The sequence below is a fragment of the Giraffa tippelskirchi genome, chromosome 1 (genome assembly GCF_054371585.1).
Source record: "Giraffa tippelskirchi isolate mGirTip1 chromosome 1, T2T-mGirTip1v1.2.pri, whole genome shotgun sequence".
NCBI lineage: Eukaryota > Metazoa > Chordata > Mammalia > Artiodactyla > Giraffidae > Giraffa > Giraffa tippelskirchi.
This window is the reverse complement of record NC_137275.1, coordinates 106,445,577-106,460,404: the sequence shown is the minus strand read 5'-3', so window position 1 is coordinate 106,460,404 and position 14,828 is coordinate 106,445,577. Positions and strand designations below refer to the sequence as shown.

The 14,828-nt window shown below is 46.7% G+C and overlaps 1 long non-coding RNA gene across 1 annotated transcript in view; it reads left to right on the top strand.

Moving 5' to 3' along the window:
• Nucleotides 1-13,878, top strand: part of LOC145505788 (uncharacterized) — an 85,819-nt gene extending 71,941 nt beyond the window's left edge. Inside the window, exon 3 of the long non-coding RNA XR_014053295.1 lies at nt 11,168-13,878. This is a non-coding gene — a long non-coding RNA (uncharacterized LOC145505788). The remainder of the gene's footprint in view (nt 1-11,167) is intronic.
• The last annotated feature ends 950 nt before the right edge of the window (nt 13,879-14,828 follow it).

Sequence of the window (14,828 nt, the reverse complement as noted above, 5' to 3'; positions counted from 1 at the left end):
TAGGGATAGGGTGTCTGGTGTCGGGTTAGGGTTAAGGTTAGGGATATGGTTAGGGTTAGGGTTAGGGTGTCGTGTAAGGCTTAGGGTGAAGGTTAGGGTTAGGGTTGGCTGTCAGGTTAAGTTTAGCGTTAGAGTGTCTGGTGTCTTGTTATGGTTAGGGTTAGGATTAGGGTGTCACGTTAGCGTTAGGATTTGGATAAGTGTGTCAGTTTAGGGATAGGGTGTCGAGTTAGGCTTAGGGTTAGGGTTAGGGTTAGGGTTTGGTTGTCAGGTTAGAGTTAGGGATAGGGTGTCTGGTGTCAGGTTAGGGTTAGGGTTAGGGATAGGGTTAGGGTTACAAATAGGGATAGGGTTAGGGTTAGGGTTAGGGTTAGGGATAGGGTTTGGATTAGGGTTAGGGTTCGGTTAGGGTTAGGTTGTCGCGTTATTGTTATGGTTAGGGTGTCGTGTTATGATGTCGTGTTAGCGTTAGGGTTAGGGTTACTGTTAGGATATTGGGTTAGGGGTAGGGGTAGGGGTAGGGTGTCGGATTAGGGTTAGGGTTACGCTTAGGGTGTCGGGTTAGGTTTAAGGCTAGGGTGTCGTTTTAGGGCTAGGGTTAGGGTTAGGGTTCTGTGTAGGGTTTGGGTGTCATGTTAGGTTTGGGGTTAGTGTGTCTGGTGTTGGGGTAGAGTTAGGGTTAGTGTGTCGGGTTAGGGTTAGGGTTAGAGTGTCGGGTTAGGATTAGGGTGTCTGGTTAGGGCTTGGTTTAGGGTTAGGGTTAGGGTGCCGTGTTCGATTTAGGGTTAGGGTTAGGGTTAGGGTTAGGGTTAGGGTGTTGGGTTAGTTTGTCGGGTTAGTGTGTCGGGTTAGCGTGTCGGGTTAGGGTTAGGGTTTCGTGTAAGGCTTAGGTTGAAGGTTAGGATTAGGGTTAGGGTGTTGCGTTATGGGTAGGGTTACGTTTAGGGTGTCGGTTTAGGGTTATGATGTCGAGTTAGGGTTTAGGTTAGGGTTAAAGATAGGGATAGGTTTAGGGTTAGATTTAGGGTTAGGGTTAGAGTGTCACGTTAGTGTTAGGGTTAGGGATAGGTTTAGCATTAGGTTTAGGGTTAGGGTTAGGGTTTGGGTGTTTTGTTAGGGTTAGGGATAGGGTGTCTGGTGTCAGGTTAGGGTTAGGGTGTCTATTGAGTGTTAGGGTGTCAAGTTACGGTTAGGGTTAGGGTTACGGTTAGGTTTAGGGTTAGGGTTAGGGTTAGGGTTAGGGTTTGGGTGTCTGGTTAGGGTGTCTTGTTAGGGTTATTGTTAGGGTTAGGGTTAAGTTTAGGAATAGTGTGTCAGTTTAGGGTGTCATGTAAGGGTTAGGGTGTCGTGTTAGGGTGTCGGGTTAGGGCTTGGGTTAGGGTTAGAGTGTCGTGTTACAGTTAGATTTAGGGTTAGGGTGTCGCTTTAGGGTTAGGGTTAGGGTGTTGTGTTAGGTTTAGTGTTAGGGTTAGTGTTAGGATATTGGGCTAGGGTTAGGGTTAGGGTTAGGGTTACGGTGTCTGGTGTCGGGATAGGTTTAGGGTTAGTGTGTCATGTTAGGCTTAGGGTTAGGGTTAGGGTTAGGGATAGGGATAGGGTTAGGGTTAGGGATAGGGATAGGGATAGGGTTAGGGTTAGGGTTAGGGTTAGGGATAGGGTTAGGGTTAGGGTTAGGGTTAAGGTTAGGTATAGGGTTAGGGTTTAGGTGTCGTTTTAGGGTTAGGGTGTCTCATGTCGTGTTGGGGTTAGGGTTAGGGTGTCAGATTAGGGTGTCGGATTAGGGCCAGGGTTAGTGGTAGGGTGTCTGGTTAGTGTTAAGGTTAGTGTTAGGGTTAGGGTTAAGTTTAGGGTTAGTGTTACAAATTGGGATAGGGTTAGGGTTAGGGTTAGGGTTACGGTGTCTGGTGTCTGGATAGGGTTAGGGTTAGTGTGTCACGTTAGGGTTAGGGTAAGGGTTAGGGTTAGTGTTACGGATAGAGATAGGGTTACAGTTAGTTTTTGGGTTTCGGTTAGGGTTAGGGTTAGGGTTCGTGTTAGGGTTAGGGTGTCGGTTTAGGGCTTGGGTTAGGGTTAGGGTGTCGGGTTAGTTTGTCAGGTTTGGGTGTCGGGTTAGGGTTAGGGTGTCTGGTTTCGGGTTAGGGTTAGGGTTAGGTTTCGAGTTAGGGTTAGGGTAGCGTGTTAGGGCTTGGGTTAGGGTTAGGGTGTCGGGTTAGGGTGTCGGGTTAGGTTGTCAGGTTAGGGTGTCGTGTAAGGCTTAGGGAGAGGGTTAAGGTTAGGATTTGGGTGTCGGGTTAGGGTTAGGGTTAGGGTGTCTGGTGTCATGTTAGGGTTAGGGTTAGGGTTAGGTGTCGTGTTAGGGTTAGGGTGTCGGTATAGGGTTAGGGTGTCGAGTTAGGTTTAGGGTTAGGAATAGGGATAGGGTTAGGGTTAAGGTTAGGGTTTGGGTGTCGGGTTAGGGTTAGGGTGTCTGGTGTCGTGTTAGGGTTAGGGTTATGGTGTAGCGTCAGGGTTAGGGTTAGGTATAGGGAGAGGGTTAGGGATAGGGTTAGGCTTAGGGTTAGGGATAAGGTTAGGTATAGGGTTAGGGTTTGGGTGTCGTGTTAGGGTTAGGGTGTCTCGTGTCGTGTTGGGGTTAGGGTTAGGATTAGGGTGTCCGATTATTGTTAGGTTAGGGTTAGGGTTCGGGTTAGGGTTAGGGTGGCGGGTTAGGGCTTGGATTATCATTAAGGTGACGGGTTCAGGTGTCAGATTGCGGTTAGGGTGTCGGGTTACGGTTAGGCTTAGGGTGTCGGGTTAGGGTGTTGGGTTAGGGTGTCGGGTTAGGGTTAGAGTGTCTCGTGAGTGTTAGGGTGTCAAGTGATGGTTAGGGCTAGGGTTAGGGTTACGATTAGGTTTATGATTAGGTTTAGGGTTAGGGTTAGGGTTTGGGTGTCTGGTTAGGGTGTCTGGTGTTTGGGTTAGGGTTAGGGTTAGGGTTAAGTTTAGGGATAGTGTTTCAGTTTAGGTTGTCATGTAAGGGTCAGGGTTAGGGTTAGGGTTTCGGGTTAGGGTTAGTTTCAGGGTTAGGGTGTCGCATTAGGGTTAGGGTTAGGGTGTCGTGTTAGGTTTAGGGTTATGGTTAGGGTTAGTGTTATGGATAGAGATAGGGTTAGGGTTAGTGTTAGGGTTACGGTTAGAGTTAGGGTTAGGGTTCGGGTTAGGGTTAGGGTTAGGGTGTCTGGTGCCATGTTATTGTTAATGTTAGGTCTCGCGTTAGGGTTAGGGTGTCGGTATAGGGTTAGGGTGTCAAGTTAGGGTTAGGGATAGGAATAGGGTTAGGGTTAAGTTTATGGTTTGGGTGTCGGGTTAGGGTTAGGGTTATGGTGTCTGGTGTCCTGTTAGGTTTAGGGTTAGGGTTAGAGTGTCGTGTTAGCGTTAGGATGTCGTTATAGGGTTAGGTTGTCGAGTTAGGGTTAGGGTTAGGTATAGGGATAGGTTTAGGGTTAGGGTTAGGGTTTGGGTGTCGGGTTAGGGTTAGGGTTAGGGTGTCTGGTGTCGGGTTAGGGTAAGGGTTAGGGTTAGGGTTAGGGTTTGGGTGTCAGGTTAGGGTAAGGGTTGGGGTGTCTGATGTCGAGTTAGGGTTAGGGTTAGGGTGTCGTGTTAGGGTGTCATGTTAGGGATAGGGTTAGGTTTAGGGTTAGGGATAGGGTTAGGTTTATGGATAGGGTTAAGGTTAGGGTTAGGGTTGGGATTTGGGTCTCGTGCTAGGGTTAGGGTTAGGGTTAGGGTCAGGGTTTGGGTCTCGTATTAGGTTAGGGTGTCTCGTGTCGGGTTGGGTTTGGGTTAGGGTTAGGGTGTCGGGTTATGGTTAGGGTGCTGGATTAGGGTTAGGGTTCTGTTTAGGTTGTTGGGTTAGGATGTCGGGTTAGGGTTATGGTGTCATGTGAGTGTTAGGGTGTCAAGTTACAGTTTAGGCTAGGGTAAGGTTTACGGTTTGGTTTAGGGTTAGGGTTAGGTTTAGAGTTTGTGTGTCTGGTTATGGTGCCTGGTGTCAGGTGAGGGTTAGGGTTAGGGTGTCATGTTAGGGTGTCAGGTAAGGGTCAGGGTTAGGGTTAGGGTGTCGGGTTAGGGTGTTGGGTTAGGGCTAGGGTTAGTGTTAGGGTGTCGTGTTAGGGTTAGCGTTAGGGTGTCGCATTAGTGTTATGGTTAGGGTGTCGTGTTAGGGTTAGGGTTAGGGTTAGTGTTAGGATATCGGGTTAGGGTTAGGGTATCGCTTTAGGTTTAGGGTTAGGGTGTCGTGTTAGGGTGTCAGGTGATGGGTAGGTTGCGGGGTTAGGTTTAGGGTTAGGGTTAGGGTGTTGGGTTTGGATGTCGGTTAGGGTTAGGCTGTCGCGTGAGTGTTAAATTGTCAAGTTACCTTTAGGGCTAGGGTTAGGGTTACGGTTTGGTAAGGGTTACCCTTAGAGTTAGGGTTTGGGTGTCTGGTTAGTGTCTCTGGTGTCGGGTTAGGGTGTCATGTTACGGTGTCAGGTAAGGGTCAGTGTTAGGGTTAGGATGTCAGGTTAGGGTGTCGGGTTAGGGATTGGGTTAGGGTTAGGGTGTCGTGTTAGTGATAGGGTTAGGGTTAGGGTTAGGATATCGGGTTAGGGTTAGGGTGTCTGGTGTCAGGTTAGAATTAGGGTCAGGCTTAGGGTGTCGGGTTAGTTTTAACGTTAGGGTGTTATTTTAGGGCTAGGGTTAGGGTTAGGCTTGGGGTTAGGGTTACGAAGAGGGATAGGGTTAGGGTTAGGGTTATGGTTAGGGATTAGGGTTAAGGATAGTGTTAGGGTTACAAATAGGGATAGGGTTAGGGTTAGGGAATAGGGTTAGGGTTAGGGATAGGGTTAGGGTTAGGGTGTCATGTTAGGGTGTATGGTAAGGGTTAGGGTTAGGTTTAGGGATAGGGATAGTGTTAGGGTTACGAATAGGGATGGGGTTAGGGTTAGGGTTAGGGTTAGGGATTAGGGTTAGGGATAGGGTTAGGGTTATGAATAGGGATAGGGTTAGGGTTAGGGTTAGGGTTAGGGATTGGGTTCGGGTTACGAATAGGGATAGGGTTAGGGTTAGGGTTAGGGATAGGGTTAGGGTTAGGGATTAGTGTTAGGGTTAGGGTTAGCGATAGGGTTAGGGTTAGGGTGTCATGTTAGGGTGTATGGTAAGGGTCAGGGTTAGGGTTAGGGTTAGAGTGTTGGGTTAGGTTGTCAGGTTATGGTGTCCAGTTAGCATGTCAGGTTAGGGTTAGGGTTTCGTGTACGGCTTAGGTTGAGGGTTAGGGTTAGGGTTAGGGTTAGGGTGTTGTGTTAGGGGTAGAGTTAGGTTTAGGGTGTCAGTTTAGGGTTATGATGTCGAGTTAGGGTTAGGGTTAGGGTTAGCAATAGGGTTAGGTTTAGGTTTCGGGTTATGGTTAGGGTAGCGTGTTAGGGCTTGGGTTAGGGTTAGGGTGTCGGATTAGGTTGACGCGTTACAGTTTCGGGTTAGGGTTAGGGTGTCATGTAAGGCTTAGGTTGAGGGTTAAGTTTAGGGTTAGGGTTAGGGTTAGGGTGTATGGTGTCATGTTAGGGTTAGGTGTCGCGTTAGGGTTAGTGTGTAGGTATAGGGTTAGAGTGTCGAGTTAGGGTAAGAGTTAGGGATAGGGATAGGGTTAGGGTTAAGTTTAGGGTTTGGGTGTCGGGTTAGGGTTAGGGTTATGGTGTCTGGTGTCTGGTTAGTGTTAGGGTGAGTGTTAGGGTTTGGGTTAGGGTTAGGGTTATGTTGTAGTGTTAAGGTTAGGATTAGGGTTAGGGTTAGGGATAGGGATAGGGTTAGGATTAGGGTTAGGGTTAGGGTTAAGGTTAGATATAGAGTTAGGGTTTGGGTGTCATTTTAGGGTTAGAGTATCTCGTGTCGTGTTGGGGTTAGGGTTAGGGTTAGGGGTAAGTTTAGGGTTAGGGTTACAAATAGGGATAGGGTTAGGGTTAGGGTTAGGGTTATGGTTAGCGATTAGAGTTAGGGATAGGGTTTGGGTTATGAATAGGGATAAGGTTAGGGTTAGGTTTAGGGTTAGGGTTAGGTTTAGGTATTAGGATTAGGGTTAGGGTTAGGGATAGGGTTAGGTTAGGGTTAGGGTTAGGGTGTCATGTTAGGGTGTCTGGTAAGGGTCAGTGTTCGGGTTAGGGTGTTGGTTTCGTGTGTCGCGTTAGGACTTGAGTTAGGGTTAGGGTGTCGTGTTAGGGTTAGGGTTTGGTTAGCGTTGCTGCTGCTAAGTCGCTTCAGTCGTGTCCGACTCTGTGCGACCCCATGGACGGCAGCTCACCAGGCTCTGCCATCCCTAGGATTCTCCAGGCAAGAATACTGGAGTGGACTGCCATTTCCTTCGGTTAGCGTTAGGGTGTCGCATTAGTGGTAGGGTTAGGGTGTCATGTTACGGTGTCAGGTTAGAGTTAGGGTTAGGGTTAGTGTTATGATATTGGGTTAGGGTTAGGGTTAGGGTGTCGGGTTAGGGTTAGGCCTAGGGTGTCGGGTTAGGTTTAAGTTTAAGGTGTCGTTTTAGGGCTAGGGTTAGGGTTAGGGTTAGGTTTAGGGTTTGTTTGTCTTGTTAGGGTTACGGTTAGTGTGTATGGTTTCGGGTTAGGGTTACGGTTAGTGTGTCGGGTTAGGGTTAGAGTGTCGGGTTTGGGTGTCTGGTTAGCGTGTCAGGTTAGGGTTACATTTTCGTGTAAGGCTTAGGTTGAGGGTTAGGGCTAGGGTGCTGCGTTAGGGGTAGTGTTAGGTTTAGGGTGTCTGTTTAGGGTAATGGTGTCGAGATAGGGTTAGGATTAGTGATAGGGATAGGTTTAGGGTTAGGGTTAGAGTGTCACGTTAGGGTTAGGGTTAGTGTTAGGGATAGGTTTAGCGTTAGGGTTAGATTTGGGGTTAGGGTTAGTGTGTCGGTTTAGGGTTAGGATTGGGGTGTCTGGTGTCGGGTTAGGGTTAGGGTTAAGGTGTCGTGTTAGGGTTAGTGTTAGGGATAGGGTTAGGGTTTGGGTCTCGTGTTAGGTTTAGGGTGTCTCGTGTTGGGTTGGGTTAGGGTTAGGGTTATGTTCAGGGTTAGGGTTAGGGTGTCTGGTTCGGGTGTCGGGTTAGGGCTTGGGTTAGGGTTAGGGTTCGGTTAGGGTTAGGGTGTCGCATTAGTGTTAGGGTTAGGGTGTCGTGTTACGGTGTCGTGTTAGGGTTAGGGTTAGGCTTAGTGTTAGGATATCAGGTTAGGGTTAGGGTTAGGGTTAGGGTGTCGGGTTAGGGTTAGGGTTAGGGTGTCAGGTTAGGTTTAAGGTTAGGGTGTCGTTTTAGGGCTAGGGTTAGGATTAGGCTTAGGGTTAGAGTTAGGGTTAGGGTTAGGGTTAGGGTTAGGGTTAGGGTTGTGGTTAGGGTTAGGGATTAGGGTTAGGCATAGGGTTAGGATTAAGAATGGGGATAGGGTTAGGGTTAGGGTTAGGGATTAGGGTTAGGGTTAGGGATATGGTTAGGTTTAGGTTAGGGTTAGGGTTAGGGTGTCATGTTAGGGTATCTGGTAAGGGTCAGGATTAGGGTTAGGGTGTCGGGTTCGGGTGTCGGGTTAGGACTTGAGTTAGGGTTATGGTTCGGTTAGCGTTAGAGTGTCGCGTTAGTGGTAGGGTTAGGGTGTCATGTTACAGTGTCATGTTAGGGTTAGGGTTAGGATTAGTTTTATGATATCAGGTTAGGGTTAGGGTGTCGGGTTAGGGTTAGGGTTAGGCTTAGTGTGTTGGGTTAGGATTAAGGTTATGGTGTCGTTTTAGGGCTAGGGTTAGGGTTAGGGTTAGGGTTTGGGTGTATTGTTAGGGTTAGGGTTAGTGTGTATGGTGTCGGATTAGAGTTAGGGTTAGTGTGTCGTGTTAGGTTTAGGGTTAGAGCTAGGCTTAGGGTTAAGGTGTTGGGACAGGTTGTCGGGTTAGGGTGTCGGGTTAGCGTGTCGGGTTAGGGTGTTGGGTTAGGGCTTGGGTTAGGTTTAGGGTGTCGTGTTAGGGTTAGCGTTAGGGTGTCGCATTAGTGTTATGGTTAGGGTGCCGTGTTAGGGTGTCGTGTTAGGGTTAGGTTTAGGGTTAGTAGTAGGATATCGGGTTAGTGTTAGGGTTAGGGTGTCGGGTTAGGATGTCAGTTAGGGTTAGGCTGTCGCGTAGTGTTAAATTGTCAAGTTACTTTTAGGGCTAGGGTTAGGGTTACGGTTTGGTTAGGGTTACCCTTAGAGTTAGGGTTTGGGTGTCTGGTTCGTGTGTCTGGTGTGGGGTTAGGGTTAGGGTGTCATGTTATGGTGTCAGGTAAGGGTCAGGGTTAGGGTTAGGATGTCGGGTTAGGGTGTCGGGTTAGGGATTGGGTTAGGGTTAGGGTGTCGTGTTAGTGATAGGGTTAGGGTTACGGTGTCGTGTTAGGGTTAGTTTCAGGTTTATGGTGTCGCGTTAGGGTTAGGGTTAGGGTGTCGTGTTAGGTTTAGGGTTAGGGTTAGTGTTACGGATAGAGATAGGGTTAGGATTAGTGTTAGGGTTACGGTTAGGGTTAGGGTTAGGGTTCGTGTTAGGGTTAGGTATAGGGTGTCTGGTTAGGGTGTCGGGTTAGGGTTTCGGGTTAGAGTGTCGGGTTAGGGTTAGGATTAGGGTTAGGGTTAGGGTTAGGGTTATTGTTAGGGTGTCGGGTTAAGGTGTCTGGTTAGGGTTAGGGTGTTGGGTTAGAGTGTTGCGTTACGGTGTCGTGTTAGTGTGTCAGGTTAGGGTTTAGGTTTAGGGTTAGGATTAGAGTTAGTGTAAGGGTTAGGGTTGTGTTAGGGTTAGGGTTAGGGTTAGGGTTGGGACTAAGGTTACGTTGTTGGGTTAGGTTTAGCGTTAGGGTTAGGGTGTCGGGATAGGAAGTGGGGTTAGGGTGTCGGGTTAGGTTTAGGGTTAGGGTTAGTGTTATGGTTAGGGTGTCGGGTTAGGTTGTCGGGTTAGGGTTAGCGTTAGGGTTTCGGGTTAGGCTTTGGGTTAGGCTTAGGGTTAGTGTCAGGGTTTTGGTTAGGATTAGTTTAGATTATTGTTGTGTTATGTTTATGGTTGGATTTGGTTTGGGTTAGGGTTAGGGTTACCTTTAGGGTTTGGTTAGTTTCAGAGTAAGAGTAAGTTTTATGTTTGGGATAGGGTTACGGTTATGGTTATTGTTGGGGTTAGTGTTAGGGGTAGTGCTATAGCTAGTGTTGGGGTTAGTGTAATGTTTAAAGTTAGGTTTAGGGATTACAGATAGGGTTATGGTTAGAGTTAGTGGTTAGGGTTAATATTAGGGTTAGGGTTGGGGTTAGGGGTTAGGGTTAGGGTTTGGGTTAGTGTAAGGGGTTAGGATTAGAGTTAGGGGTTCGGGTTCATAGTTAGTGTTAGGGTAAGGAGTTAGGATTAGGCTTAGGTTTGGGTTAGGGTTGGGTTAGGGTTAGGTTGGTTTAGCGTTGGGTTATGGTTCAGGTTGGGTTCGGGTTGGGTTATGGTTAGGGTTAGGTTTAGGGTTTGGTTAGGTTTAGAGTAATTGTTAGTTTTAGGATTGGATTAGGGTTAGGGTTAAATTTAGTGTTTGGGTTAGTGATAAGGTTAGGGCTATGGTTAGTGTTGGGGATAGAGTTAGGTTCAGGGTTAGGTTTATGGTGTACGGTTAGGATAAGGGTTAGTTTTAGGGTTAGGTTTATGATTAGGATTAGTGTTAGGTGTTAGAGTTAGGTTTAGGGTTAGTTTTAGGTTTCTGGTTGGTGATGGGTTTGGGCTTGGGGTTAGGGTTAGTGCTATGTTTGGCATTAGGATTAGGGTTAGGGTTAGTGTTAGAGGTAGGGTTAGGTGTAGGATTAGGGTTAGAGTTAGGTTAGGGTTAGGGCTAGGTTACGGTTAGAGTTAGGGTTGGGGTTGAAGTTGGGGTTAGATTTAGGCTTAGGGTTAGGTTTAGGGTTTACGGTTAATGTTAGGTTTAGGGTTAGTTTTAGTGTTAGGATTAGGATTAGGGTTAGGGTAAGAGTTAGTTTTAGGTTAGGTTTAGGGTTAGGGTTAGGGTTAAGATTATTTTTAGAGTTAGGGGTTATGGTTAGTGTTAAACTTAGGGTTAGTTTTAGGGTTAGGGTTACTTTTAGGGTTAGGTTTGAGTTAGGGTTAGGGTTAAGTTTAGGTTTAGGTATGGGTTTGGATTTGGGGTTAAGGTTAGCGTTAGGGTTAGGGTTGAGTCAGAGTTAGGGTTAGGGTTGGGGTTTGGGTTGGGATTGGGATTAGAGTTGTGTTAGCGTCAGGGTTAGTGTTAGGTTTGGGGATGAGCTTGGGGTCAGGGTTAAGGTTAAGCTTAGGGTTAGGTTTAGGTTTAGGTTTAGAGTAAGGTTTAGGTTTAAGGTTGGGGTAAGGGTAGATTTAGGGTTAGGCTTAGGATTAGGGTTAGTTTTAGGTTAGGGTTAAGGTTAAGGTTATGGTTATGGTTAGGGTCAGGGTTAGGGTTAGGGTTAGTTTTAGGGTTAGTGTTAGGGTTAGGGTTGGGTTAGGGTTAGGGTTAGGGGTTAGGGTTAGGGTTAGATTTAGTGTTAGTTTTAGGTTAGGGTGAGGGTTAGGGTTAGTGTTGGGGTTACGGTTAAGGTTATTGTTAGAGTCAGGATTAGGGTTAAGGCTAGAGGTTAGGTTTAGTGTTAAATTTAGGGTTAGTTTTAGGGTTAGGGTTAGGGTTACGTTTAGGATTACGTTTGAGTTAGGGTTAGGGTTAGGGTTAGGTTCAGGGTTGGGTTTGGGTTTGAGATTTGAGTTGAGTTAGGATCAGGGTTAGTGTTAGGTCTAGGGAAGGGGTTGTGGTCTGGGTTAGGGTTAGGGTTGGTGTTAGGGTTGAGATAGGGTTCGGGTTAGGGTAGGGTTAGGGTTAGTGTTGGAGTTCGGGTTAGGGTTGAGTTAGGGTTAAGGTTGGGGTTGGGGTTAGCGTTGGCGTTAGGGTTAGCATTTGTTTTAAGGTTAGGGTTAGGGTTAGTTTTGGGGCTGGGGTTAGGGTTAGGGTTGGGGTTGAGTTAGAGTTAGGGTTATGGTTAAGTTTAGGGTTAGTGTTGGGTTTAGTGCTGAGTTAGCTATAGAGTTAGGGTTAGAGTTGGGGTTGTTGTTGGTGCCATAGGCCCGGGCCGACGGCCGACAGGAGCTGTCCCATGCTCGAGGCTAGGGCCGGCGGCCATGAGCAGTTACCCAGGTCCAAGGAGCGGCGGCTGCGTGGGAACAGGAGGGCAGAGAGGATTTACTCCACATCCAAGGTCAGGAGGGGCCGTCGTGAGTAGATACCCCTTGTCCAAGGTAAGGAGGAATGGGCTGCACTTTGCTGGAGAAGCCGTGAATAGATACCCCACGTCCAAGGTAAGAGAAACCCAAGTAAAATGGTAGGTGTTGTGAGAGGGCATCAGAGGGCAGGCACACTGAAACTATAACTACAGAACACTAGCTAATCTGATCACATGGACCACAGCGTTGTCTATCTCAATGAAACTAAGCCATGCCGTGTGGGACCACCCAAGACAGATGGGTCATGGTGGAGAGGTCTGACAGACCACTGGAGAAGGGCATGGCAAACCACTTCAGTATTCTTGCCTTGAGAACCCCATGAACAGTGTGAAAAGGCAAAAATACAGGACACTGAATGATGAACTCCCCAGGTCAGAAGATGCCCAATATGCTACTGGAGATCAGTGGAGAAATAACTCCAGAAAGAATGATGTGATGGAGCCAAAGCAAAAACTATACCCAGCTGTGGATGTGACTGGTGATAGAAGCAAAGTCCGATGCTGTTAAAAGCAATACTGCATAGGAACCTGGAATGTTAGGTCCATGAATCAAGGCAAATTGGAAGTGGTCAAACAGGAGATGACAAGAGTGAACGTCGACATTCTAGGAATCAGCGAACTAAGATGGATTGGAATGGGTGAATTTAACTCAGATGACCATTATATCTACTACTATGGGCAGGAATCCCTTAGAAGAAATGGAGTAACCATCATGATCAACAAAAGAGTCCGAAATGCAGTACTTGGATGCAATCTCAAAAACAACAGAATGATCTCTGTTCGTTTCCAAGGCAAACCATTCAATATCACGGTAATCCAAATCTATGCCCCGACCAGTAACGCTGAAGAAGCTGAACTCGAACAGTTCTATGAAGACCTACAAGACCATTTAGAACTAACACCCAAAACAGATGTCCTTTTCATTATAGGGGACTGGAATGCAAAAGTAGGAAGTCAGGAAACACCTGGCATAACAGGCAAATTTGGCCTTGGAGTACAGAATGAAGCAGGGCAAAGGCTAATAGATTTTTGCCAAGACAAGGAACTGGTCATAGCAAACACCCTCTTCCAACAACACAAGAGAAGGCTCTACACATGGACATCACCGGATGGTCAACATTGAAATTAGATTGATTATATTATTTGCAGCCAAAGATGGAGAAGCTCTATACAGTCAGCAAAACAAGACCGGGAGCAGACTGTGGCTCTGATCATGAACTCCTTATTGCCAAATTCAAACTTAAATTGAAGAAAGTAGGGAAAACCACTAGACCATTCAGGTATGACCTAAATCAAATCCATTATGATTACACAGTGGAAGTGACAAATAGATTTAAGGGACTAGACCTGATAGAGTACCTGATGAACTATGGACAGAGGTTGGTGATATTGTACAGGAGACAGGGATCAAGACCATCTCCATGGAAAAGAAATGCAAAAAACAAAATGGCTGTCTGAGGAGGGCTTACAGATAGCTGGGAAGAGAAGAGAAGCGAAAAGCAAAAGAGAAAGGGAACGATATTCCCATCTGAATGCAGAGTTCCAAAGAATAGCAAGGAGAGATAAGAAAGCCTTCCTCAGCGATCAGTGCAAAGAAATAGAGGAAAACAACAGATTGGGAAAGACTAGAGATCTTTTCAAGAAAATTAGAGATACCAAGGGAACATTTCATGCAAAGATGGGCTTGACAAAGGACAGAAATGGTATGGACCTAACAGAAGCAGAAGATATTAAGAAGAGGTGGCAAGAATACACAGAAGAACTGTACAAAAAAGATCTTCACGACCCAGATAATCACGATGGTGTGATCACTCACCTAGAGCCAGACATCCTGGAATGTGAAGTCAAGTGGGCCTTAGGGGGCATCACTACGAACAAAGCTAGTGGAGGTGATGGTATTCCAGTTGAGCTATTTCAAATCGTAAAAGATGATGCTGTGAAAGTTCTGCACTCAATATGCCAGCAAATTTGAAAAACTCAGCAGTGGCCACAGGACTGGAAAAGGTCAGTTTTCATCCCAATCCCAAAGAAAGGCAATGCCAAAGAATGCTCAAACTACCGCACAATTGCACTCATCTCACATGCTAGTAAAGTAATGCTCAAAATTCTCCAAGTCAGGCTTCAGCAGTACGTGAACCGTGAATTTCCAGATGTTCAAGCTGGTTTTAGAAAAGGCAGAGGAACCAGAGATTAAATTGCCAGTGTCCGCTGGATCATCAAAAAAGCAAGAGAGTTCCAGAAAAACATCTATTTCTGCTTTATTGACTATGCCAAAGCCTTTGACTGTGTGGATCACAATAAACTGTGGAAAATTCTGAAAGAGATGGGAATAGCAGACCATCTGACCTGTCTCTTGAGAAACCTGTATGCGGGTCAGGAAGCAACAGTTAGAACTGGACATGAAACAACAGACTGGTTCCAAATAGGAAAAGGAGTCCATCAAGGCTGTATATTGTCACCCTGCTTATTTAACTTATATGCAGAGTACATCATGAGAAACGCTGGGCTGGAAGAAACACAAGCTGGAATCAAGATTGCTGGGAGAACTATCAATAACCTCAGATATGCAGATGACACCACCCTTATGACAGAAAGTGAAGAAGAACTAAAGAGCCTCTTGATGAAAGTGAAAGAGGAGAGTGAAAAAGTAGGCTTAAAGCTCAACGTTCAGAAAACTAAGATCATGGCATCCGGTCCCATCACTTCATGGGAAATAGATGGGGAAACAGTGGATACAGTGTCAGACTTTATTTTTCTGGGCTCCAAAATCACTGCTGATGGTGATTGCAGCCCTGAAATTAAAAGACACTTACTCCTTAGAAGGAAGGTTATGGCCAACCTAGATAGCATATTTAAAAGCAGAGACATTACTTTGCCAACAAAGGTCCATCTAGTCAAGGCTATGGTTTTTCCAGTGGTCATGTATGGATGTGAGAGTTGGACGGTGAAGAAAGCTGAGCGCCGCAGAATTGATGCTTTTGTACTGTGGTGTTGGAGAAGACTCTTGACAGTCCCTTGGACTGCAAAGAGATCCAATCAATCTATGCTGAAGGACATCAGTCCTTGGTGTTCATTGGAAGGAATGATGTTGAAGCTGAAACTCCAAGACTTTGGCAAACACGTGCGAAGAGTTGACTCATTGGAAAAGGCCCTAATGCTGGGAAGGATTGGGGGCAGGAGGAGAAGGGAACGACAGAGGATGAGATGGTTGGACGGCATCACTGACTCGATGGACATGGGTTTGGGTAAACTCCGGGAGCTGGTGATGGACAGGGAGACCTGGCGTGCTGCAATTCATGGGGTCGCAAAGTGTCGGACACGACTGAGCGACTGAACTGAACTGAACTGACTGGATATAGCCACAAGGTGGCAGCGGTACTTCATGCTCAACTCTGGTTCCTTGGACAAGCAGAGCCTCATGGAAAATCCTGTGTGTGGATTGTCAATTAAGTGAAATACTTTGGCCACCTGATGCGAAGAACTGACTTTTGGGAAAAGAGCCTGATGCTGGGAAATATTGAAGGCACAAGGATAAGGGGAAGAC